At 41.9% G+C, this 27,201-nt stretch overlaps 1 protein-coding gene across 1 annotated transcript in view; it reads right to left on the minus strand.

Moving 5' to 3' along the window:
• The window catches only part of LOC120064214 (ras-related protein Ral-B-like), a 51,091-nt gene extending 24,382 nt beyond the window's left edge, over positions 1–26,709 (minus strand). The window contains exon 1 of the mRNA XM_039014619.1: positions 26,581–26,709. The gene's annotated coding sequence lies outside the window, so the exon portion shown is untranslated. The remainder of the gene's footprint in view (positions 1–26,580) is intronic.
• Positions 26,710–27,201: the final 492 nt, after the last annotated feature.

A 27,201-nucleotide genomic window follows, 5' to 3' on the forward strand; every position in this document is an offset into this window, starting at 1 on the left:
GGACATGCAAACCTCATACTATTGGGGAGGACTTAATTTTTCCTGCTACCAGATATGGCTGGGACAATGATGGGGGAAAAGGCCCCAAAAAAACTATACAGACAACGTCTTCATCAAACAACACTGTTTCACGATGCATCAGTGGCATGGCAGAAGATGTTTTGAAACAATTACTGCTTCGCATACAAGCCAGTGAATTCTATGCGTTTCACTTGTCTGACTGCTTGCATGATGACGAGTTTCTCACACGACTGGCGTATCTGGGTGATATTTTTTCCTCACTTGAATGATCTGAATCTAGGATTACAGGGACTCTCCGCAACGATATTCAATGTGCGGGACAAAATTGAGGCTATGATTAAGAAGTTGGAGCTCTTCTCTGTCTGCATTAACAAGGACAACACAGGTCTTTCCATCATTGTATGATTTTTGTGTGTGCAAATGAACAATCTTATGGACAATGTCAAATGTGATATAGTGAAGCACCCTAGTGAGTTGGGTGCACAATTACGCAGGTACTTTCCCGAAATGGATGACTCAAACAACTGGATTCATTATCCCTTTCATGCCCTGCCTCCATTCCACCGATATCTGAACAAGCGAGCCTCATCGAAATTGCAACAAGCGGTTCTGTGAAAATTGAATTTAAAATCAGAAGCCACTGCTAGATTTCTGGATTGGGCTGCGCTCAGAGTATCCTGCCTTGGCAAATCGCGCTGTTAAAACACTGATTCTCTTTGCAACCACGTACCTATGTGAGAGTGGATTCTCGGCCCTCACTAGCATTAAAACTAAATAAAGGCAGACTGTGTGGAACATTATTCAAGACTGAGACTCTCTCCAATACAACCCAAAACTGCAGAGTTATGTGCATCCTTTCAAGCACACCCTTCTCGTTAACCTGTGGTGAGTTATTCACAATTTGATGAACAAATAAAGTTTTATATGTAAGATGGCTAAATAAAACAGCAAAATTATTAATTATTATTATTTGTGCCCTGGTCCTATAAGAGCTCTTTGTCACTTCCCACGAGCCGGGTTGTGGCAAAAACTCACACTCATTCTTATGTTTAATAAATATATCGTATAGTATGTGTGTGGCAGGCTTACAATGATGGCAAAAAACAACATTTGAGAGTGCGCTGACCCTGGTGCTAGAGGGGGTACACAGCTGGAGGTTGAATGCTTGAAGGGGTACGGGACTAACAAGTTTGGGAACCACTGCCCTAGATGAAACAGTGAGTCCATATAGCAGTTAGGAGAAAGCCCATGTTCTCTACACAGATGATACAGTGAGCCCATACATCACAGCCTAGCGCAGGGCCAGGCAGCCAGTGTTCTCCACTGCCTTCCCCCCTTCCACATCACATACATACAACAGATAGCACAGTGAGTCCATATAGCAGCATAGAAGAGCCAGGCAGCCCATGTTCTCTAGTACACTGTCTTCCTCCCTGACACCTGGAATAGCCTACCAGACAGTGAGACACGCATGTTCACTCTTCAACAGCGACAGGGGTTTCATACATTCAAAGCAGGGTGATGATTAATGAATCTGATATATTGAGACAAGATGGGCCTACACACTAATGTACACAGGATTTACAGTCATGTCAGTCGACGACACACCTCACAAATGGGGAAAGTCCTTATTAATCAAGCCTGCCAAGGCAAAGTTATTTTTAATCAAGCAGAAAGTGAATATATAAGCTAAATATGTAAAAATCCGAAGCCTAGCCATAGTCTTCCACAGCCAGTCCCTGTAGGCCTATTTATTAGTGTAATATGCAGAGTAGTATCAGCATATAAAACATGTCTCAGTCAGCATTCATTTGCATGTGTACTACACTGTACACTATTTATTTTAATTTTATTTAACCTATATTTAACTAGGCGAGTGAGTTAACTTCTTTGGGGTACCCCCCCTTCTTCTCAATTTCCACCTAAAGACATACCCTAATCTAACTGCCTGTAGCTCAGGCCCAGAAGCAAGGATATGCAGGTCCTGGAGTGGCCTAGCCAGTCTCCAGACCTGAACCCAATAGAAAATCTTTGGAGGGAGCTGAAAGTCCGTATTGCCAAGCGACAGCCCCGAAACCTGAAGGATCTGGAGAAGGTCTGTATGGAGGAGTGGGCCAAAATCCCTGCTGCAGTGTGGTCAAGAACTACAGGAAACGTATGATCTCTGTACCAAATATTAAGTTCTGCTTTTCTGATGTATCAAATACTTATGTCATGCAATAAAATGCAAATGAATTACTTAAAAATCATACAAATGTGATTTTCTGGATTTTTGATTCCGTCTCTCACAGTTGAAGTGTACCTATGATAAAAATTACAGACCTCTACATGCTTTGTAAGTAGGAAAACCTGCAAAATCGGCAGTGTATCAAATACTTGTTCTCCCCACTGTATATATTATGTCTCCGTAATCTAGCATGGGTAGGATGGCAATCTGAATCAGGGTTAGTTTGGCAGCTGGGGTGAAAGAGGAGCGATTACAATAGAGGAAACCAAGTCTAGATTTAACTTTCGCCTGCAGCTTTGATATGTGCTGAGGTGTTCAGAACAAGGTTAAGGGTAGAGAAAGCTTGTTGGACACTAAGAAAGCTTTGTCGTAGAGCATTTAACACAAAATCCAGGGGCCAGCTAAGTAGAAGACTGTATCATCTGCATATAAATGGATGAGAGAGCTTCCTACTGCCTGAGCTATGTTGTTGATGTAAATTGAGAAGAGCGTGGGGCCTAGGATTGAGCCTTGGGGTACTCCCTTGGTGACAGGCAGTGGCTGAGACAGCAGATGTTCTGACTTTATACACTGCACTCTTTGAGAGAGGTAGTTAGCAAACCATGCCAAAGACCCATCAGAGACACCAATACTCTACTACTAAATGCTTATCTCTGGATCTGTGCAGGGTTGGATGAGAGGTGCTTGAACAGGGTGACCTCACACCCTCTCCATAGCAGAGAGGAGATAAGGGGGAGGGCTGGGGCCGATCAAGGCACATGTCAGGACAGGAGCTCAGCCCAGGACACAGGGGGAGAGGAAGGGGTGCAGGAAGAGCAGGAGCAGAGCAGGTGACTGCTGCTGGAGACATGCCAAGTTAGATCGGTGAAGGTAAAGTCAGGCAGCAGGCACCATGCTGTTTACTGGTTACTACACTCATGACACATAGTACAGCCTAGCAAGTGGCACATAAGCTACTGTGGTGTTTGATACAAATTAAACAGCAGTCAACCGAATAGAACATGAAGTACTATATTTTAACAAACCTAACCCAATTGTAAATCTAAGCCCTGACAGTAGCACTATAGATCCGGGGGGGTGTCAGAAATTATTTTCACAGCCGTTATTATGAGCACAATAGCTGGTGGTGGCGCAAAATGTTGGGTTTTTGATGAATGATCAACTTTTAGGTGTGACAAGGGCTTGGACACTCACTGACCAATCAAGGCATTCCATGGCTTAATACTAGAGGTTGACCGATTAATCGGAATGGCCGATTAATTAGGGTCGATTTCAAGTTCTCATAACAATCGGAAATCGTTAATTTTGGACGCCGATTTTGCAGATAAAAAAAAAAAATGTTTTTAACACCTTTATTTAACTGGCAAGTCAGTTAAGAACACATTCTTATTTTCAATGACGGCCTAGGAACGGTGGGTTAACTGCGTTGTTCAGGGGCAGAACGACAGATTTTTACCTTGTCAGCTCAGGGATTCAATATTGCAACCTTACGGTTAACTAGTCCAACGCTCTAACCACCTGCCTCACGAGGAGCCTGCCTGTTACGCGAATGCAGTAAGAAGCCAAGGTAAGTTGCTAGCTAGCATTAAACGTATCTTATAAAAAACAATCAATCATAATCACTAGTTAACTACACAACGTTGATGATATTACAAGTTTATCTAGCGTGTCCTGCGTTGCATATAATCGATGCAGTGCGCATTCGCGAAAAAGGACTGTCATTGCTCCAACGTGTACCTAACCATAAACATCAATGCCTTTCTTAAAATCAATACACAGAAGTATATATTTTTAAACCTGCATATTTAGCTAAAAGAAATCCAGATTAGCAGGCAATATTAAACAGGTGAAATTCTGTCACTTCTCTTGCGTTCATTGCACGCAGAGTCAGGGTATATGCAACAGTTTGGGCCGCCTGGCTCATTGCGAACTAATTAGCCAGAATTTTACGCAATTATGACATAACATTGAAGGTTGTGCAAAGTAACAGGAATATTTAGACTGATGGATGCCATCCGTTAGATAAAACACGGAACGGTTCCGTATTTCACTGAAAGAATAAATGTTTTGTTTTCGAGATGATAGTTTCCGTATTCGACCATATTAATGACCTAAGGCTCGTATTTCTGTGTGTTATTATGTTATAATTAAGTCTATGATTTGATAGAGCAGTCTGACTGAGCGATGGTGGGCACCAGCAGGCTCGTAAGCATTCATTCAAACAGCACTTTTGTGCGTTTTGCCAGCAGCTCTGCTGTTTATGAATTCAAGCCTATCAAATCCCGAGATTAGGCTGGTGTAACCGATGTGAAATGGCTAGCTAGTTAGCGGGGTGCGCACTAATAGCGTTTCAAACGTCACTCGCTCTGAGACTTGGAGTAGTTGTTCCCCTTGCTCTGCATGGGTAACGCTGCTTCGAGGGTGGCTGTTGTCGATGTGTTCCTGGTTTGAGCCCAGGTAGCGGCGAGGAGAGGGATGGAAGCAATACTGTTACACTGGCAATACTAAAGTGCCTATAAGAACAACCAATAGTCAAAGGTATATGAAATACAAATCGTATAGAGAGAAATAGTCCTATAATTCCTATAATAACTACAACCTAAAACTTCTTACCTGGGAATACTGAAGACTCATGTTAAAAGGAACCACCAGCTTTCATATGTTCTCATGTTCTGAGCAAGGAACTTAAACGTTAGCTTTCTTACATGGCACATATTGCACTTTTACTTTCTTCTCCAACACTTTGTTTTTGCATTATGTAAACCAAATTGAACATGTTTCATTATTTATTTGAGGCTAAATGGATTTTATTGATGTATTGTATTAAGTTAAAATAAGTTTTCATTCAGTATTGTTGTAATTGTCATTATTACAAATACATTAAACAAAAATCGGCCGATTAATCGGTATCGGCTTTTTTTGGTACTCCAATAAAATCGGTATCGGCGTTGAAAAATCATAATCGGTCGACCTCTACTTAATACTGCACTAGTTAGTCTCAAATTTTGTAGATTAACTCCAATTGAGCTGGGGGCACATAATATTCTCGTCCTAGTCCATTGTGGACTGATACTACAGTTTATTAAGTAACATAAAATACTGTAACAAGCGATAGCAACTGTAAAAAAAATAAAATAACATCCAGTGTTTGCTCCATATGTTTGGAGTGTTGACAGTCAACATTGGTGTAACTGGCTTTAATGAATATTAACCGGACATGAGGCGCTCTTGGGAAATGGGGATGGGTACAAGCCGAATGGAGTATGTACTGCAGGTAGGTCTATGTGAATTGGGAATAATGCAGAAGCCTCATGAGTAGACCATTTAGAAATATTTTATGGATAGGATACTTGGGTAATGCATGGCTAGGATAAGAAAGACACCAGACTCATTGCTGTTGAACCAGTTTTCGTTATAGGCTACTGTAAGGGCTTGTTTTCTAATCAAACAAACAGAAAACAAGCAATTGTTAAAGGAAAATAATTTAAATGTTTCTAAATATGAGCATCACCGGATTATCCAATCTCTCGTTCCATAGTCTTCATGTATTTTTTTAAATGTTTAAAACGCACATCCTAGGTTTCTTCCTAGGTTTCGGCCTTTCTAGGGAGTTTTTCCTACCCACCGTGCTTCTACACCTACATTGCTTGCTGTTTGGGGTTTTAGGCTGGGTTTCTGTACAGCACTTTGTGACATCAGCTGATGTAAGAAGGGCTTTATAAATAAATGTGATTGATTGAGAGATGACGAATTTTGGCAAAGAGATTTATTTATAGCCTAATACACTTGAAACAAATAGCCAAACCAAAAACTGCAGACATTACTAGTGCCCCCCCCCCCCCCCCCCCCCCGCGATCAAACCGACATAAAAAATACAAATGAAAGGCAGCCTAACATGGTCATAAAGCTCAACTAGCAAGCAAGTCGCAGCAATGAAGAATTGAGTGTGTGCGCGTTCACACGAAAGGGGGTGGGGGAATTCTGTCAGGGGGGAGATTTTCTGCACAACACCGGCTTTAACAGGTCAAAATTACCAACTAGCATGCATTTGACAATTGTGCTGGCCCAACGCCAGCCGAAAAATAAAGCCCTAAATAAAATGGTGATACATATTAATGTGATACAGAATATATCCTGCCAATTACAAATTAAGTTTTACACTGACTCATCAATAGCACACCAACTGAAATAGACGTGTACAGTACTGGGACACAGCACAGTATTTAATTTAATGTAACGTGATCAACATCAGATCAGTTAATCAGTTAATTCAATTAGTCATGCTACGATGTCGTCAACAAATTTTGGGTCAGTCCTTCCTTCTTTCTTTAACATAAAAATGAGTTGAAGCTATAAAACCTGCTGAGTTTCAGCACATGAGCCGTGATGGGACCAGTTTGTTAGCATACTGTAACTGCTGTTCGATTTCAACATCAGCTCTGGTAAAGTGTTCAGAATGCAGTTGGCTGGCTAGATTCCAGTTATATAAATATGAGAGAGAGAGATTACTGTTCTAGATATGAGTAATGAATCTACAGGAAACCAGATGACTCTCCCTGCTTTCACCTCAGAGGCCAGTTGGGGACTTCCTGAAAAATTTTGTGGGGAATTACAGGCCCAGAAAACATCCACCAGCTAGGAGGCCTCTCTTCCCTTCAACTTTCTGAAAACCCTGGCTCTCACTCCAAGCTACAGTATGCATTTGCTCTGGGTGAGCTCACATCATTCCAGAACAATACCAGGACTAGCCAGTTCCTCATCACCTGTTCAGTATACCATGCACTAGGGGCACAGGACTGTCAACCATGATACCGCACTGATGAGAGAGTTTCTTGTTCTCTTTTGTCCTATTTCAACACAGTGAATGGTACTAGCAGGAAGTTCCCTTCTAGTCTTTCTCTACAATAAGTATCGTAGATAGCTTATGGACTAGTGTTGTATTGATTGTAGTCAGAGTGGGCTACAGTTGAAGCCACAAGGCATGTGTTTATGGGAAAGGGGATTCCATTTGTTACCTAAGCAGCACCCTGTACAGAGAGACTCTGGCTTTTCCCCAATTATCTCCCCTTCCTTCAAAAGTGTACACTACCCTGATTTGAAAGGGAATGACTGGTATAAGATATATGGTGGAAATGTCCATGCTTTTAGATTTGTATGAAGTAGTGGATTAGTGCACACATCAGGAGAAGTAGGGCTCTCCCCAAAAAAAGAAAAATCTTGGTCGACCGAGAGCGATGGAATTTGAAAACGAGTATTTTTTGAAATATAGACACCATGTTTTCTTCATTAAAAATGAAGACAAATTACTAAAAAGAGGGAGCCAGAGATCATATAGCCTAACCAGAAGAAAAAAACCTGTGACCCTCCTCCCCACTGCCCTCTGCTGCTAGCCTTGTTAAGCTCCTGAAGTTAACGGTAGTAAGTTACACCAGTGGTCTGTAACATTTTTTCCATTTGGAGTGCCAAGATTTTCATATGTATATTTTCGTGGAAGTTGAGTTTCATTTATAATAGTCTTCATATCTCAAAATCAATGTCATGTGGTTAATAAAAATTATATCTAAATGAAAATGATACAAATCTAAAAGTAACTTCTATTGCCAATATGTAAATATAGCCTACATAAAGCCAACAAATAAAAACATTGCAGCCCACAGGTAGAAAATATCCTGATAAAAATATATATCCTTTAAATCACATTGGCTATGCATGGTCTGTCTGCAAGGAACTTGAAACATTGTATCAACTATTAACTTGGTCCAGCCTGCTCATGCTAGCAAACTTGCAACATTATGTAAAATATTCTTGGACCTCATAGTTTCCTGCACCAGTGAGTACCGGACAGACAAACACAGCTGTAGGCTATTTGCGCAACAGATAAGAAGTAATCAGGTAGGCAATTTTATGACGTTTCGACAGGATCAGAGCATTACATTCTTTTTCTCGCTTTCATGCAAAATCCTGGTCGACCAACAGCCCATCGACCAAACAAATCGACCAGTGGACTAAATGGGGTCAGCCCTAAGGAGAAGATAAACTATTATTGGGATACACCCCTTGTTTATCATCATGGAGTAGGTATTAATAACGTAGGAGAGAAAAGGGTTTTACTTTTACATTAATTGCATATTTGTCAACGTTTACTTTCTTTAAAGATCATGTTTGAAACAGTACGTAAGGTCCATTCGGTTAAAATACAGATTCTGTAGCTAGTTTGTGCCGCCGGACACCCCACAATGCATACTAACCATCTTCAGCAGAGGGACACACAAAGGACTCTTTGACAAATTTTGGCAGCAGGATGCTAAACTCTGTCTCTCTTTCAAACCTGAGCCAACCACCCTAGTCGCTTAATAGTAGATTCACTCTTCCGAATTCTTAACACCCCTAATTCACTTCATTCATAAATTCCCTTGTTAAGTGCCTTCCCTCGTATTTAAATTGAGGGAATAGATAAGGGCTGATCTAACACACTTGCACATATATGTCTTAGAGCAGCGGTGGGCAACTCCAGTCCAAGGGCCTGATTGGTGTCGCACTTTTTCTCCATCCCTAGCAAACACAGCTGATTAATCAAACTGCATTCTAAACTGAAGATCATGATTAGGTGATTATTAGAGGCAGGTGTGTTAGCTGGGGCTGGGGAAAAAACTGTGACACCAATCAGGCCCTCAAGGACTGGAATTGCCCCCCCCCCCCCCCCCCCTGTCTTAGAGAAAGATATAGTAAATGCACAAAGTTCTGGAATATATAGAGCAAAAACACCATGTGATGACATCAGAGTGGAGTAGTCGTTCAGCTGGGGGCCAGTATTAGAGAAATGGCTCTTCTGAGTCATCTGGAAATGATTAAGGGAGTTACTAATAGAGGGGGATACAAGGAACCTCCCAATGACTAACACTCTCCTACATTCCCAAACACTCACCCCCACCCAATCCCAAACTACTGTCACACACTGCCACACACTCATCCTCCCAAGTAGGGATGGGCATTTGAAATTATTTTACTATTCGAATAATAGGACTTTTTTTTCAGATTTCCCCCAACAACAAAAAAAATGTGCTTAAACTCTTGCCTAATCAGAATGGCACAAATCCACATGGCAGAGGTAAACATCGGACAGGCTGCTTGCTTTTCTCTGGTAATTTGGCCAACAGTAACAGCGAAAGAAAAGTCTGATTTCCGCTATGATAGAACTGATTCTGTATTTGCTATTTCAACTGGGGAATAAACAATAGGGCTTAAATGCACAGCAGTAGCTCCACGCACCGTTATAAAAACTACATTCAAAAGTTTAATTAATAATTTTAATTATTACATTTAATTAATTTAATTAATTAACAATGAAGAGACGACTCCGGGGCGCTGGCCTTCTAGGCAGAGTTTCTCTGTCCAGTGTCTGTGTTCTTTTACCAATCCTTTATTTTTATTGGCCAGTCTGAGATATGGCTTTTTCTTTGCAACTATGCCTAGAAGGCCAGCATCCCGGAGTCACCTCTTCACTGTTGACGTTGAGACTGGTGTTTTGAGGGTACTATTTAATGATACTGCCAGGTGAGGACTTGTGAGGCATCTGTTCCTCAAACTAGACACTAATGTAATTGTCCTCTTGCTCAGTTGTGCACCGGGGCCTCCGCTGTTTCTATTCTGGCTAGAGACAGTTTGCACTGTTCTGTAAAGGGAATAGTACACAGCGTTGTACGAGAGCTTCAGTTTCTTGGCAATTTCTCGCATGGAATAGCCTTCATTTCTCAGAACAAGAATAGACTGACGAGTTTCAGGAGAAAGTTATTTGTTTCTGGCCATTTTGAGCCTGTAATCGCACCCACAAATGCTGATGCTCCAGATACTCAACTAGTCTAAAGAAGGCCAGTTGTATTGCTTCTTTAAATCAGGACAAAGGTTTTCAGCTGTGCTAACATTATTGCAAATGGGTTTTCTAATGATCAATTAGCCTTTTAAAATTATAAACTTGGATTAGCTAACACAACGTGCCATTGGAACACAGGAGTGATGGTTATTGATAAAGGGCCTCTGTGCGCCCGTGTAGATATTCCATAAAATAATCTGCCGTTTCCAGCTACAATAGTCATTTACAACATTAACAATGTCTACACTGTATTTCTGATCAATTTGATGTTAGTTTAAAAATGGACAAAAAAAATTGCTTTTCTTTCAAAAACAAGGAAATTTCTAAGGAACCACAAACTTTTGAATGGTAGTGTATATCCACATGGCTTCTCTTTGGAGTAATTTGTTGTCAAAGTCACCTCCTCTACGTGGTGGTTGAACTTTTTCGATCCTGACGCAACGCAATTAATTAATAGAATGATTTTGTTCTTTAAAGTGTCTCGCAACTGGCGAAGGGTGATATCTTGACATCTAAAAGTGAATTTATGCTCTCCAAGACGTACGTTCAAGGCGCTGGATGTTTTTCCCAATATAAATCTTATTACAAGAATACTGTAACATATAAATAATTCCGTTAGTAGTGTAAGTTATACATGACTACTCATAGGTCCTAGAAGTCTGACGACATACAAAGTTACATTTCCTAATGGTGCTACAAGATCTATCATTTTATGAATGCCAGTTCTCTCTCTAACCACAACTGATTGTGACACTCAAATCTATCTCACACATCCCACTCACTCAGATGCTATGTGGCCATAGTGGCTTGAAATCAAACCATCCCAGACATATCAGCCCCACATCCCACTGACACAGCCGGGGCTCTCATAGCACTGAGCAGACTCCAGACCCCTGGCTCTCTGTCTGGGATCTCATAGCACTGAGCAGACTCCAGACCCCTGGCTCTCTGTGTGGGATCTCATAGCGCTGAGCAGACTCCAGACCCCTGGCTCTCTGTCTGGGCTCTCATAGCACTGAGCAGACTCCAGACCCCTGGCTCTCTGTGTGGGATCTCATAGCACTGAGCAGACTCCAGACTCCTGGCTCCTGGTTCTCTGTGTGGGATCTCATAGCACTGAGCAGACTCCAGACTCCTGGCTCCTGGTTCTCTGTGTGGGATCTCATAGCACTGAGCAGACTCCAGACTACTGGCTCCTGGTTCTCTGTCTGGGCTCTCATAGCACTGAGCAGGATCCAGACCCCTTTGTCTCTGTCTGTCTGTCTCCCACTACTGCTTTATAACACGCTGCTAGTGCAGCTCTGGCACCATAAACCACAGTTCCATTATCATGATAGAGAGAGGGGCCGCTGGCGCTCGACATGACCGGGAGAATGTCACACATCTGCAGTGGCATGTACTGTAATCAGCCTGAGAGGCACTCGAGCAGCGTCTCCCGGCACAAGCAGGCACAGAGACATTGATACACAGCCAGAGTCAGTCAAATGGGATTCAGGCCAACTACCTCAATAGAGCACAGGCAGGCACAGAGACACTACCATACAAAGCAGGCACAAAGAGAGACAGTCTAACATACAAATGTGATTGAGGCCTACCTCAACAAAGCACACAGTCAGGGACAGACTGATGGCAGAGGACAGAGGAATGGCTCCCGTGTGGCTCACTCAGTAGAGCATGGCGCTTGCAACACCAGGGTTGTGGGTTCGATTCCCATTGTGGACCAGTATGGAAATGTATGCACTCACTTCTGTAAGTCACTCTGGATAACAGCATCTGCTAAATGACAAAAATGTAAAGGTGGGCCTAGGCTATGTGACATTGTTGTTCATTGAGAAATTAGAATGTAGCATGGTAGAGCTAGCCTTGTTTCACAATGACGGTTCTGCACCGACCTACGTCAAAATACGTCCCTGTTTGCTTTTTAGTAATTTTGCTTGGTGTTAAAATGAAAATAATCACAAAAAGGTTACATTGGATTCCATACCATTTAGGCCTAAGGAGGACATGTCTGATTCTTGTCGAAGCCTGTTCCTATGGTAGTGAGCCTATGCTTAGACTTAACGTTCTGTGTTAGGAGCACTGCCTCAGGGGGACCAGCCACCTCCTAGGGCTTGCTGGGACACGCAGTGAGAAAACAAGCATTTTGTGAATACATCCCCAGCTTCAGTCAGAGAGATATACATGGAAGGAAAGAAAATGAGAGAGAGAGACATAATATGTATATAGACATATGACATTTGAAATGTCTCTATTCCTTTGGAACTTTTGTGAGTGTAGTGTTTACTGTTCATTTGTATTATCTATTTCACTTGCTTTGGCAATGTAAACATATGTTTCCCATGCCAATAAAGTGTTGAAATTGAATTGCGTCAACAGCAACCTTGGGAAAATCCTCTGTATTATCATTAACAACAGATGCATACATTTCCTCAGCGAAAACAATGTACTGAGCAAATGTCAAATTGGCTTTTTACCAAATTACTGTACAACAGACCACGTATTCACCCTGCACACCCTAATTGACAAACAAACAAACCACAGAAAAGGCAAAGTCTTCTCATGCTTTGTTGATTTAAAAAAAGCTTTCGACTCAATTTGGCACAAGGGCCTGCTATACAAATTGATGGGAAGTGGTGTTGGGGGAAAAACATACAACATTATGAAATCTATGTACACAAACAACAAGTGTGCGGTTAAAATTGGCACTAACCCCCCACTCATTTCTTTCCACAGGGCCGGTGGGTGAGACAGGGATGCAGCTTAAGCCCCACCCTCTTCAACATATATATCAACGAATTGGCGAGGGCACTAGAACAGTCTGCAGGACCCGGCCTCACCCTACTGGAATCTGAAGTCAAATGTCTACTGTTTGATGATGATCTGGTGCTTCTGTCACCAACCAAGGAGGGCCTACAGCAGCACCTAGATCTTCTGCACAGATTCTGTCAGACCTGGGCCCTGACAGTAAATCTCAGTAAGACAAAAATAATGGTGTTCCAAAAAAGGTCCAGTTCCCAGGACTACGAATAAAAATTCCATCTGGACACCATTGCCCTGGAGCACACAAAGCTGTGAACAATCTGAGAGACAAGGCAAGAAGGGCCTTCTATGCCATCAAAAGGAACATAAAATTTGACATACCAATTAGGATCTGGCTAAAAATACTTGAATCAGTTATAGAACCCATTGCCCTTTATGCTTGTGAGGTCTGGGGTCCGCTCACCAACCAAAAATTCACAAAATGGGACAAACACCAAATTGAGACTCTGCATGCAGAATTCTGCAAAAATATCCTCCTTGTACAAACGTAAAACACCAAATGCATGCAGAGCAGCATTAGGCCGATACTCGCTAATGATCAAAATCCAGAAAAGAGCCTCATAGCTCTCATAGCATTCTACACCCACCTAAACGGAAACAACTCCCAAACCTTCCATAACAAAGCCATCACCTACAGAGATAAAGCTGGAGAAGAGCCCCCTAAGCAAGCTGGTCCTGGTGCTCTGTTCACAAACAGATCCCACAGAGCCCCAGGACGGCAACACAATTACACCTAACCAAATTATAAGAACACACAAATAACTATTTGACACATTGGAAAGAATTTACAAAAAAACTGAGAAAACTAGAATACTATTTGGCCCTAAACAGAGAGTACACAGTGGCAGAATACCTGACCACTGTGACTGACCCAAACTTAAAGAGATCTTTGATTATGTACAGACTCAGTGAGCATAGCCTTACTATTGAGAAAGGCCACCGTAGGCAGACCTGGCTCTCAATAGAAGACAGGCTATGTGCACACTGCCCAAAAAATGAGGTGGAAACTGAGCTGCACTTCCTAACCTCCTGACAAATGTATGACCATATTAGAGACACATATTTCCCTCAGATTACACAGACCCACAAAGAATTTGAAAACAAATCAAATTTTGATAAACTCCCATATCTATTGGGTGAAATACCACAGTGTGCAATCACAGCAGCAAGATGTGTGAACTGTTGCCACAAGAAAAGGGCAACCAGTGAAGAACAAACACCATTGTAAATACAACCTATATTTGTTTATTTATTGTCCCTTTCTTATTTTAACTATTTGCACATCATTAAAACACTGTTCACAGTTCACACATTTGAAATGTCTTTATTATTTTGGAACTTTTGTAAGTAATGTTTACTGTTAATTGTTTGTTTATTTCACTTTTGTTTTACCTATTTCACTTGCTTTGGCAATGTAAACATACGTTTCCCATGCCAATAAAGCCCTTAATCTGAAATTGAATTGAAAACAAGCATTTTGTGAAGAGATTCTCAGCTTCACCCAGAGAGAGAGAAAGATGTGAAATGAAGGAGAGAAGGAGAGAAGGGAGAGGGGGAAAGAAGGCAAGATGGATACAAAAACTACAAAGTAGCTGGCAGATAAGTTAAGCAGGGCCAAAAAGACAAGTTAGAAGAACCCTTTTTCCTCATGTAGACCTACTTTTTCCTTGTCAAAGTCACCCGACCATGATTGGTCTGGGTTCTAGGTGAATTTGAGCAGAGCTAGAGGAGAGGTGGAGGAGCTGACTAGGTGACAGACAGGGGTACGTTATAGGGAGAGGAGAGTCTGCCTCAGCCCAGCCTCCGTAGAGAGGCTCTGCTAGTAGACATGTTTATGGGCCCGAGAGAGTGAAGTGCTGGTACCAACTAGAGGTCGACCAATTAATCGGAATGGCCGATATCAAGTTTTCATAACAATCGGTAATCGGCATTTTTGGACACCGATTGTGGCCGATTACATTGCACTCCACGAGGAGACTGCGTGCCAGGCTAACTACCTGTTACGCGAGTGCAGCAAGGAGCCAAGGTAAGTTTCTAGCTAGCATTTAACTTATCTGAACACAATCAATCTTAACATAATCACTAGTTAACTACACATGGTTGATGATATTACTAGTTTATCTAGCTTGTCCTGCGTTGCAAATAATCGATGCGGTGCCTGTTAATTTCTCATCGAATCACAGCCTACTTTGCCAAATGGGTGATGATTTAACATTCGCATTCGCGAAAAAAGCACTGTCGTTGCACCAATGTGTACCTAACCATAAACATCAATGCCTTTCTTTAAAATCAATACACAAGTGTATATTTTTAAACCTGCATATTAAGTTAATATTGCCTGCTAACATGAATTATTTTAACTAGGGAAATTGTGTCACTTCTCTTGCGTTCCGTGCAAGCAGAGTCAGGGTATATGCAGCAGTTTGGGCCGCAAGGCTCATTGCGAACTGTGTGAAGACCATTTCTTCCTAACAAAGACCGTAATTAATTTGCCAGAATTGTACATAATTATGACATAACATTGAAGGTTGTGCAATGTAACAGGAATATTTAGACTTATGGATGCCACCCGTTAGATAAAATACGGAACGGGTCCGTATTTCACTGAAAGAAGAAACGTTTTGTTTTTCGAAATGATAGTTTCCGGATTTTACCATATTAATGACCTAAGGCTCGTATTTCTGTGTGCTATTATGTTATAATTAAGTCTATGATTGATAGAGCAGACTGAGCGGTGGTAGGCAGCAGCAGGCTCGTAAGCATTCATTCAAACAGCACTTTCGTGCATTTGCCAGCAGCTCTTCGCTGTGCTTCAAGCATTGAGCTGTTTATGACTTCAAGCCTATCAACTCCCGAGATTAGGCTGGTGTAACCGATGTGAAATGGTTGTTGCTTGCTCTGCAAGGGCCACGGCTTTTATGGAGCGATGGGTAACGATGCTTCGAGGGTGGCTGTTGTCGATGTGTCCCTGGTTCGAGCCCAGGTAGGGGCGAGGAGAAGGACGGAATCTATACTGTTACACTGGCAATACTATAGTGCCTATAAGAACATCCAATAGTGAAAGGTATATGAAATACAAAATGGTATAGAGAGAAATAGTCCTATAATTCCTACAACCTAAAACTTCTTACCTGGGAATATTGAAGACTCATGTTAAAAGGAACCACCAGCTTTCATATGTGCTCATGTTCTGAGCAAGGAACTTAAACGTTAGCTTTCTTACATGGCATATGTTGCACTTTTACTTTCTTCTCCAACACCTTTTTTTTGCATTGTTTAAACCAAATTGAACATGTTTCATTATTTATTTGAGGCTAAATTGATTTTATTGATGTATTATATTAAGTTAAAATAAAAGTATTCATTCAGTATTGTTGTAATTGTCATTATTACAAATAACTAAATACAAAAAAATGTTGTTGTTTTTTAAATTTTATTTATTTGTTTTTAAAATCGGCCGATTAATCGGTATCGGCTTTTTTTGATCCTCCAATAATCAGTATCGGCGTTGAAAAATCATAATCGGTCGACCTCTAGTACCATCTAAGACCCAGACCTGGGGTCAGTTTATATTTGAAATCATTTAAAACACTGATCGCTTGCTTTAGTCTACCTGGAGTACCAGGCGGTTTGGTTACATTTCACCAAGCTCAAGCCAAATCGAACACAGCTAATGTATTTTGAATTTCAAATAGTATTTGCACCCAGGTGTAGAGGGTACCCACAAGACCCCTATCTCTCCAGTAGGCACAAGGGGCAGCCAACAGGGCATTAATCACCAGGTCACTGATAGGAGCTGACACTCCTGCAGAGAGAATATACAGCATTCCCTCCGACCAGAGCAGTTGATTGATGGCATAATGATCGGTCTCTTTCTGAATCAGTCTCTGAAAAATGGAGCTCATCCCAAGATGTCATAAAATACCTGTATATTGGTGCCAGTATAACCCAACCTTCAATGCCAAGACCATTAGCAGATGGTCTTCTAACTCAGATGACATTACATTCTGAATGATTTTTTAGAAAACAGGCCAGAGTAAGCTATCTAACGTCCCTAGGAAGATTGTTAAAAGTGCATGAGGTTCCTGGTCTCGAATCGGAGCTAAATGAACCGTGGTTAGGTTAAACTGGAAAGAAAGCACCCTGGAGGAAACCTATCGTTTTGGCTCTCCTGCTACTTGTATATCAGATAATACTCCTCATATTCTTTCTGCTTTAACAGAAAGTAACCATAGGGATTACATTAGAAAGTAACATTCTAAACGAAAGAGCATCGAGTAACTCAGAGACTGTGAAAATAAACATCCAGTAACTGAGTTAGTGCCTTGGGGTCCGGGGGAAGAGAAGAAATTCAGGGCCAGTCGAGTCCCATTCTCAGGACCTTTCTCCACCTCTTAAAAACAGAGATGCAGCCAGTCCTTCACAAGCAGTCAGCTAAATAAAGCGGCTTCTCTGAGATAGAACAGCAGCAGAATGTCAAGTCCGAATTCTTGACAGTTTCTCTTCTGAAAATGTCATTCCTTTCTGACAACCATGCCATACCCAAGGCCATTACCAATTCATAATCCTTCTCATAAGACATTCATAATCCTTTAACTTTAATGGGATGTAAACAAAACTGTATATTCAGGTAGGGACAAACAAACCTAGCACGAACACTCCAGCTGTGGGAATGAGAATGTGAATGCTTTGTCAGACTGGTTGTCTGAAGTTACTCCAAAAGATGTGAATTAAGACGAGACACGACACCTGCTGTAAAAAGATGTGTTATCTTGTTAAGAGGACTTAAATGAGGATCTGATAGTGCAGCCTCTACACTCCGCCTTCAAAGACAGATGAATGCTCAGAATGCAACCTTATTTTGGGTGCTTTCTGAAACCTAGAGAACACAAGGAAGGGACACACAAGACGACACCAGCTGTACAAATATACTGAACAAAAATATAAAACGCAACATATAAAAAGTATTGATCCCATGTTTCATGAGCTGAAATAAAAGATCCCAGAAATGTTCCATATGCATAAAAAGCTTATTTCTCTCAAATGTTGTGCACAAACTTGTTTACATCCCAGTTAGTGAGAATTTCTCCTTTGCTAAGATAATCCATCCACTTGACAGGTGTGGCATATCAAGTAGATGATTAAACATGATCATTACACAGGTGCACCTTCTGCTGGGGACAATAAAAGGCCACTAAAATGTGCAATTTTGTCACACAATTTTGTCACACAACACAGATGTCTCAAGTTCTGAGGGAGCGTGCAATTGGCAAAATCGTTGAAATTGTTGAACGTTGAGTTTATATGTGTTCAGGCCTGTTTACATATGCAATATCTAGCCAGATACACTTCTTATTTCTTTAATTTCATTGTGATTCCTTTGACTTCCTTGATTTTGTCATGATTATTTCCTACACTATTAATAGTATTTTTTATTTTTCTAGAAAAGTCAGTTAAGAACAAATTCTTATTTACAATGACAGCCTACCCCGGCCAAACCCGGACGACGCTGGGCCAATTGTGTGCCACCCTATGGGACTCCCAATCACGGCCGGATGCGATGCAGCCTGGATTCGAACCAGGTACTGCAGTGACATCTCTTGCACTGAGATGCAGTGTCTTAGACCACTGCGCTACTCGGGAGCCCGAAGGAGGTGCCTATGAATATTTATGCATATTACATATTCTAATATTATATTAATATTGCTGATTACATACAGTAATAGTGGTAAATATTCCATATTTGAGATTTGCATAAGCTCTTGAGGAACTCGTACATCTCTGTTAGCCTCATTGAAGCTACAAAACTGTCAGTGTTCAAACTTAAGATCTTCTTCTTCGATGAGGTTTAACGGCGGTTGGCATCCGATAAATTAAATGTTGCATTATCACCACCAACTAGACTGGAGTATAACTCCCTTATACTTGTGATCAATATTGATTTATTATTATTTATTTTTTCACATCTAGGAACCTCCCAACTACAGACTGCTGTCACATCCACATAAGCTTGACACCTGTAACAACAATGTGTTCGGCACAAAAGCTCGTACAGGATAGCTGAAATATCCTAACATCCCTTTGTCAGGCAAAGAACCAACATCAAAACTCAAAAGAACAGACATTGACTCTTCTGTTTCACCACTCACGACACCCTGTATGCGTCGCACCAAACGACGAGCATCACAAACACAGGGAATCTTTCCCTTCAGTTGGTCCGCTTTCACATTTACCACTACCCCAGTAATCACTCCCTTAAATGGCGCCCTTTTCTTGAGAGCAAAACAAGTCACATCCCGTCCCAATTCGTTTAGCGCAGAGCGCCTGCTCCCTCTGACCAGCAGAAACACAAACAATTATCAACACAATGTAACTCCAAGTCAATCACACTTCTGTGAAATCAAACTGTCCACTTAGGAAGCAACACTGATTGACAATAAATTTCACATGCTGTTGTGCAAATGGAATAGACAACAGGTGGAAATTATAGGCAATTAGCAAGACACCCCCAATAAAGGAGTGGTTCTGCAGGTGGTGACCACAGACCACTTCTCAGTTCCTATGCTTCCTGGCTGATGTTTTGGTCACTTTTGAATGCTGGCGGTGCTTTCACTCTAGTGGTAGCATGAGACGAAGTCTACAACCCACACAAGTGGCTCAGGTAGTGAAGCTCATCCAGGATGGCACATCAATGCGAGCTGTGGCAAGAAGGTTTGCTGTGTCTGTCAGCGTAGTGTCCAGAGCATGGAGGCGCTACCAGGAGACAGGCCAGTACATCAGGAGACGTGGAGGAGGCCGTAGGAGGGCAACAACCCAGCAGCAGGACCGCTACCTCCGCCTTTGTGCAAAGAGGAGCAGGAGGAGCACTGCCAGAGCCCTGCAAAATGACCTCCAGCAGGCCACAAATGTGCATGTGTCTGCTCAAACGGTCAGAAACAGACTCCATGAGGGTGGTATGAGGGCCCGACATCCACAGGTGGGGGTTGTGCTTACAGCCCAACACCGTGCAGGACGTTTGGCATTTGCCAGAGAACACCAAGATTGGCAAATTCGCCACTGGCGCCCTGTGCTCTTCACAGATGAAAGCAGGTTCACACTGAGCACATGTGACAGACGTGACAGAGTCTGGAGACGCCGTGGAGAACGTTCTGCTGCCTGCAACATCCTCCAGCATGACCGGTTTGGCGGTGGGTCAGTCATGGTGTGGGGTGGCATTTCTTTGGGGGCCGCACAGCCCTCCATGTGCTCGCCAGAGGTAGCCTGACTGCCATTAGGTACCAAGATGAGATCCTCAGACCCCTTGTGAGACCATATGCTGGTGCGGTTGGCCCTGGGTTCCTCCTAATGCAAGACAATGCTAGACCTCATGTGGCTGGAGTGTGTCAGCAGTTCCTGCAAGAGGAAGGCATTGATGCTATGGACTGGCCCGCCCGTTCCCCAGACCTGAATCCAATTGAGCACATCTGGGACATCATGTCTCGCTCCATCCACCAACGCCACGTTGCACCACTGACTATCCAGGAGTTGGTGGATGCTTTAGTCCAGGTCTGGGAGGAGATCCCTCAGGAGACCATCCGCCACCTCATCAGGAGCATGCCCAGGCGTTGTAGGGAGGTCATACAGGCACGTGGAGGCCACACACACTACTGAGCCTCATTCTGACTTGTTTTTTTTTTTTTTTTGAAAACTCTGTTTATTAAGTTTTACACACACAAAGACAAGACAAAGCAATATAAATAATATACTCAACTAGAAAAAAATACAAATAATACATATAAAAAAAATAACTTTAAAGATACCATACTTTAGACAAGTTAAACACACCAGGCAGAAGGCTACAAAAGGTTAAAGGGCAATCTATAGTATAGGGACAGAGCAAACACCTCACCATTGTTCCTGTAAACAGTCAAGGGATGGGGTGGAGAAATGCAACCACTCACAGACAGTCAAGGCCACAGACCAACCATCCACTGGACCAAAAATAAAAAGTTTACAATGCTTTAAAATAAAAAATGAATAATAATAATTTTATGTAGGCGTGAACAGAATTAAAAAATAAAAAATAACTGGGAAAAACAAGCTCACACCTTAGTCTCTGCCCGGGCAAGATGAACAAGGCATCCGCAGGTCACAATCAATAAGCACATCAACCTTAATGCCCCCCACCCCAGAAAAAAACAGAGAAATGCTCATCCAACCTCTAAGTCACAGGGGGGTCAAATACAGACTTATTTTGGTTTTAATAGGAATGCCATCAGAGGATGGACTGTTTAAAGTAAGACCGGAATGGAGCCCAAGCCTCATTAAACAGTTTGGGGTTCCCACGTGAATTTAATTTAATTTTTTCTAGTTTCAGAGAGCACAACACATCTCTCACCCAATATTTATAAGATGGGGGAGCTGCCATCTTCCAGTTCTGTAGTATTAGCCGTCTAGCTAAAAGAGTTGTATAAGCAACAGTGTCTGACTGGATTCTTGACAGGGGGGTGCCTATGGGCAGTACTCCAAAAAGGGCTGTAAGGGGAGAGGGATCTATAACAGTGTTATATATATCAGAGAAACATTTAAATATTAATTCCCAGAAACCTGACAGTTTATGACAGCCCCAGAACATATGCAACAGTGTGGCTGGTTCAATTTTACATCTGACACAGGTAGGATCAAAATCAGAGAATATTCTTCCAAGTCTGGCCCCAGACCAGTGGATACGGTGAACCACCTTGAATTGAATGAGGCTGTGTCTAGTGCTAAAAGAGGACGAATGCACCCTGCGCAGCACAGATTCCCAGGTGTCTTCCCCAAGTTCCTCCCCCAAATCCTTTTCCCATCGAGTCTTTAAAGGCACCAAAGAAGGGTTCTGTAAGTCATGAATGATTGCATATACATCTGAAATTGCGCCCCTAGGAAGCTTGTTCAGCTCCAGGATGCTCTCTATAGCTGTATTCACAGGCCTATGGGGAAATTCAGGTGTGTTAGCTCTGACAAAGTTCCTAGTCTGGAGATAGCGGAAAAAGTGGGATTGGGGGAGGTTGAACCTTTCCTGTAGCTGAGCAAAAGAGGCAAATGTATCATCAAAGAATAATTGGGCTAGTGAGGAGAGGCCTAGTGAGTGCCAGATGCCAAAAGCCCCATCATTCAAAGATGGAGGAAATAAAATGTTCTGATTGATTGGGCCTGATAGAGAAAAGCCTCGGAGGCCAAAGGCTAAACGGAACTGATTCCAAATTTTAAGAGACTGCTTTACAATTGGGTTGACACACCTTTTGCCTAGGGACACTGGGAGAGACGAGCACAACACAGAAGAAAGTGCAGCAGGTTTACACGATTCAGACTCCATCTGGACCCAGATTGGTCTAGGGCCAGTAGGATCAGTCTGCAGCCAGTACAGAAGGGCTCTGAAATTTGCAGCCCAATAGTATGTCTGAAAATTTGGTAGAGCTAAACCCCCCAATGACTTAGGCTTCTGTAAATGTTTTCTACCAATCCGTGGTACCTTGCCATCCCAAATAAAATGCATGAATGTTTGATCCAGTGAAATAAAAAAAGATTTTGGAATAAAAATGGGTAAACATTGAAATAAATATAGAAATTTGGGCAACACACTCATTTTAATGACATTAATCCTTCCGATAAGAGAAAGAGGTAGCGCATTCCAAAAAGTAAAAGATTGTTTCAAACTGTCTGCTAGAGCAACCAAGTTTTCCTGAAACAGATTTGAATATTTCCTTGTCACTTTAACTCCCAAGTAGGTGAATTGATCCCGGACAATCCTAAACTGAGAACTTGTAAAAGAGCACTTTAAAGCAGCCTTGTTTACAGGAAAAAGCTCACTCTTGCCTAGATTCAGCTTGTACCCTGAGATTGATCCAAACCTTTTAAGAACAGATAAGGCGCGTGGCAATGAGGTATCAGGGTTAGAGATAAACAAAAGGAGGTCATCCGCATATAGCGAGACTTTCTGCTCTGAGCCCGTCCGGATTATTCCTTGAATGGCATCATTAGAGCGTAGTGCAATGGCGAGAGGTTCGATTGCCAAAGCAAACAACAAGGGGGAGAGTGGACAGCCCTGTCTGGATCCGCGGTGCAAGGGAAAATAGTCAGAGGACAAGTTGTTAGTCCGTACCGAAGCCATGGGGGAAAAATAAAGAATCTTTATCCACGCAATGAATTTGGGGCCAAAGCCAAATCTATAAAGGGTAGCTGTTAGGTAATCCCACTCAACGCGGTCAAACGCTTTTTCTGCATCAAGTGAGACCACCACCTCTGGGTCCTCCGACGCAGGGGAGTACAGTATATTCATAAGGCGCCTAATATTGAAAAACAAATGCCTATTTCTCACAAAGCCAGTCTGGTCAGAGTGTATTACTTGATGCAGCGAGCCTTCCATACGGATGGCTAAAAGCTTGGCTAGGATTTTGTAATCACAGTTTAAAAGCGAGATTGGGCGATAGGATCCACATTCCAGGGGGTCTTTGTTTTTCTTTAATAGTAATGAAATTGAAGCCTGATAAAGACTAGGCGGTAGCTTTGAGGTATTAAGGCACTCTGCAAATAGTCGAGACAAGAATGGGCAAAGCAGACCAGAAAACGTCCTGTAAAATTCGGTTGGAAAACCATCCGGACCCGGTGATTTACCACTTTTCATTGCGGACACTGCTGTTGCAATCTCCTCAGGTGTAAATTCTTCTTCTAGACAGTCATGGGTGTCTGTATCAATTGAAGGCATATTCAGGCCATTAAAGAAGGAATCAATCAGCAAAGGGTCTTGAGGGGATTCAGAGGTGTATAGTGCAGAATAAAATTGTTTGAATTGATCATTGATCTCTTTATGTATAACTGTGGTGGCACCAGACGGGGTCCTTATTTGTGGGATTAAACGTGAGGCCTCAGATTTACGGATCTGATGTGCAAGGAGTTTACTGGCCTTGTCGCCTTGTTCATACACTCTGTACCGAGCTCGCAAGAGTAACTGTTCAGCTTGCCTGGTAGAAAGCTCATCAAATTCAGATTGGAGTAGTTGGCGCTCTTTATGCAGATCAGAGGAAGGAACCGTGGCATACTTCTCATCCAATGTGGCTATGGATTCGCTCAGGTCCCGAAGTCGCTGAGAGCGAACTCTGTTTTGGTTGGCTGTATAAGAAATAATTTGGCCACGTAGGTATGCTTTGAGAGACTCCCATATGGTAGAGCAGGACATACCTGGTGTTGAATTAGTTTCTAGGAATAAGGTGATTTCAGAAGAAATGAAATTGACAAACTCCTTATCTGATAGTAAAATGGGGTTAAGACGCCATTGATAACACATAGGAGGTCGCTGGGGAAACTCTAGTTCAAGCACTAATGGTGAATGGTCAGAAATAACAATACTCTTGTAAGTACACTGCCGAAGGTTAGGCAAAAGTTTTTTGTCCAAAAAGAAGTAATCAATCCGGGAGTATGTTTGATGAACATGAGAATAAAAGGAATACTGTCTATCTGTAGGATGTAGGAAACGCCAGGCCTCAAACATGGCATATTTCTGAAGAAAGGCTTGAATAAGTAGGGCACATTTAGATGGGCCTGTAGTTGTTCGTGAGGACTTCATTCTGACTTGTTTTAAGGACATTACATCAAAGTTGGATCAGCCTGTAGTGTGGTTTTCCACTTTAATTTTGAGTGTGACTCCAAATCCAGACCTCCATGGGTTGATAAATTTGATTTACATTGATCATTTTTGTGTGATTTTGTTGTCAGCACATTCAACTATGTAAAGAAAAAAGTATTTAATAAGAATATTTCATTCATTCAGATCTAGGATGTGTTATTTTTGTGTTCCCTTTATTTTTTTGAGCAGTGTATATAGTCCCAAAATATCTTGCTTTTGGGGTGGAGTATCCTTTAAGGTTGCTGCGCTCCAGAGTCCAATGTGACACTAGCACATGAGAGAACAGAGGAACACATAACCTAGTAAAAATGTCTGGGTCTTTTCCAGGCTGTATTCCTTCAGGGACCAAATTAAACTTTCTCCACTTTGAGCCACAGAGAGCTTCATAGGGAATGTTACTATTACACAGCTCAGTGTCTTATATTACCATACCACAGTAAGGTGTGTGTGTGTGTGTGTGTGTGTGTGTGTGTGTGTGTGTGTGTGTGTGTGTGTGTGTGTGTGCCCCTCACACCCTGGTGTGGTGTTCCACACCATACGGTCCCTCAGACTGTCATATCATGTGATAAAGGCCACATGTAAAGGTTACACTCAACCCTAACAACAACAGTAACAAGCAGCCGCAAAATAACACACATGCACTGATCAAAACACAACAAAAAAGCAATATTGAAGTAATTTCTAAACTTCCTAAAGGTTACATGACATGATTGTTGTTGGGCATACCCAGGAAGGATCTGTGTTATTATTAGCCTACATACTTTCAACACCTAACATAATTCACCATTAGGACCATAAACACTCTGCATCGATTTCAGTACCAAATTAAAATGCCATTACTTAAAGGGCCTAAGTAGCCTTGCTCTGTTGGCCTGGTAACATATTTTGACCAGGCAGTACACATCATTCCTTTTCAGAGAGCCAAGATACTAAGCCATGATTAATAGGTGTGTCCTAACATACAGACAAGATGAGCAAAATAGAGTTTTGCTGACTGGTCAGATTTCACTAAACACACATGCATGTGAGCTACCTTGGGTGTGTCCACCTCATTAGACATGGGTAAAATCAATGTATGCATGATACAAACCATGTCGGCAGCACAGTGTTTACGTGCATAAGGCAAATAAGGAACAAGCTGTGAAGTGTCCACTTCTACAGATTCTCGGGTAGATGCAGTCAGAGTATTCCTAAATAAATGTTAACAGTGTTTATCTACAGCATGGTCAGTTAAAATCATCCATGGTAGGAGAGATGAATGAAATATTCTATCTGGGGAAGTCATCACAGATAGAATTGCCTAACACACTGTTACTGTATCTAATGTGTAGCCTAGTTAATAGGCCTACTGCATCTGTTACCGTAGGCTATTTAAAGGAAAAAATATCAGTGACCTCTACAGGATGAAGGCTGTATTGGCCACAGAGCGTCACTGGGAAAGCATCAATCAACATAACATTTGTAGACTATGATTAATATGATTTGTTAGTTGAGGTTATTAAAACAGCTGACTACCAGACAAAAAAATAAACATAAGAAAATATTGCAGTGATAGAGTAACCTACCCATCAATGATCGTTGTTTAGGCCTTGTTACAAGAGCAATATTATAGCAATATTGTTCGCTTTAGTTCATAATACCGCCGACTGCAACAATGTATCAAAATACAAGAACATATTGGCTGTCTCCAAAGAACGTATATTATACTCGTGCCACATATCCGTTACCGCCTGCCTCGGGGAGTGTGCTTTCAGTTGGATCAGTGCAACTGGGAAAGGCCCTACCACTATTTTTAATTATTGTATTTTCTTCGTTTCAAAGAGCAGTCACAAATACGGACATGTATTATATAGTCTGTAAATCAAAAGATTTTCAGATTCAATCTAGGCAGATCTTCCTTCCCTCTCACTCTGTAAGTACAGAGAAGTAGCCAAAGCCTATGGCTAAATAAATATACTGTAATAAATATATATTTATGAGATATTTATGAAAGCTTACCAAAGCAGGATTTTGACCTCTCCCCTTTCTTGCTGCTATCTTGATAAGCGCGTTAATGGTGCATACCGAGGCATAGGGCTGCTAAGTACCACTGATTTAACACAGAATGACTAACTGTCCGCTACAACACAAAACCCCACCTTCCGGACGTGCACGGAGGAAAAAACCCGACAGGATATGATGTAGAGAGCCCATCGTCGTCAGTAGTTACCACAGTCACAAAGTCATAAACCCCGCCTATTTTCACAATTTATCTTGTTAAAATGTGATTTTAATCCTAACCCTAACCTTAACTACACTGCTAAACTCAAGCCTAACCCTAACCTTAACCCTAATCAAAAACGTAATTTTAGTTTTCTTGAATTTTTACGATATACCCAATTTTGTGGCTGTGGTAACTATTGGAAACCAGCTCAGGCGCTGGCGTTCTCCAAATGGGCCCGTTTCAATACAATTAGATACATCCTTCCTTCCCTAATTACTTGAAGTAGTACGGTTATCTCTGATCGGGCGTGACATGGATGGGTCAAGGCTATGGGTTAAATCTCTCATTTCACCAATCTATCTATTTTATGGAAGTGAGGGTTGTGTTTGAAAGCGTTTGAATAGGCACACAGCACT

The sequence above is a fragment of the Salvelinus namaycush genome, chromosome 19 (assembly GCF_016432855.1).
Source record: "Salvelinus namaycush isolate Seneca chromosome 19, SaNama_1.0, whole genome shotgun sequence".
NCBI classification, from domain to species: domain Eukaryota; kingdom Metazoa; phylum Chordata; class Actinopteri; order Salmoniformes; family Salmonidae; genus Salvelinus; species Salvelinus namaycush.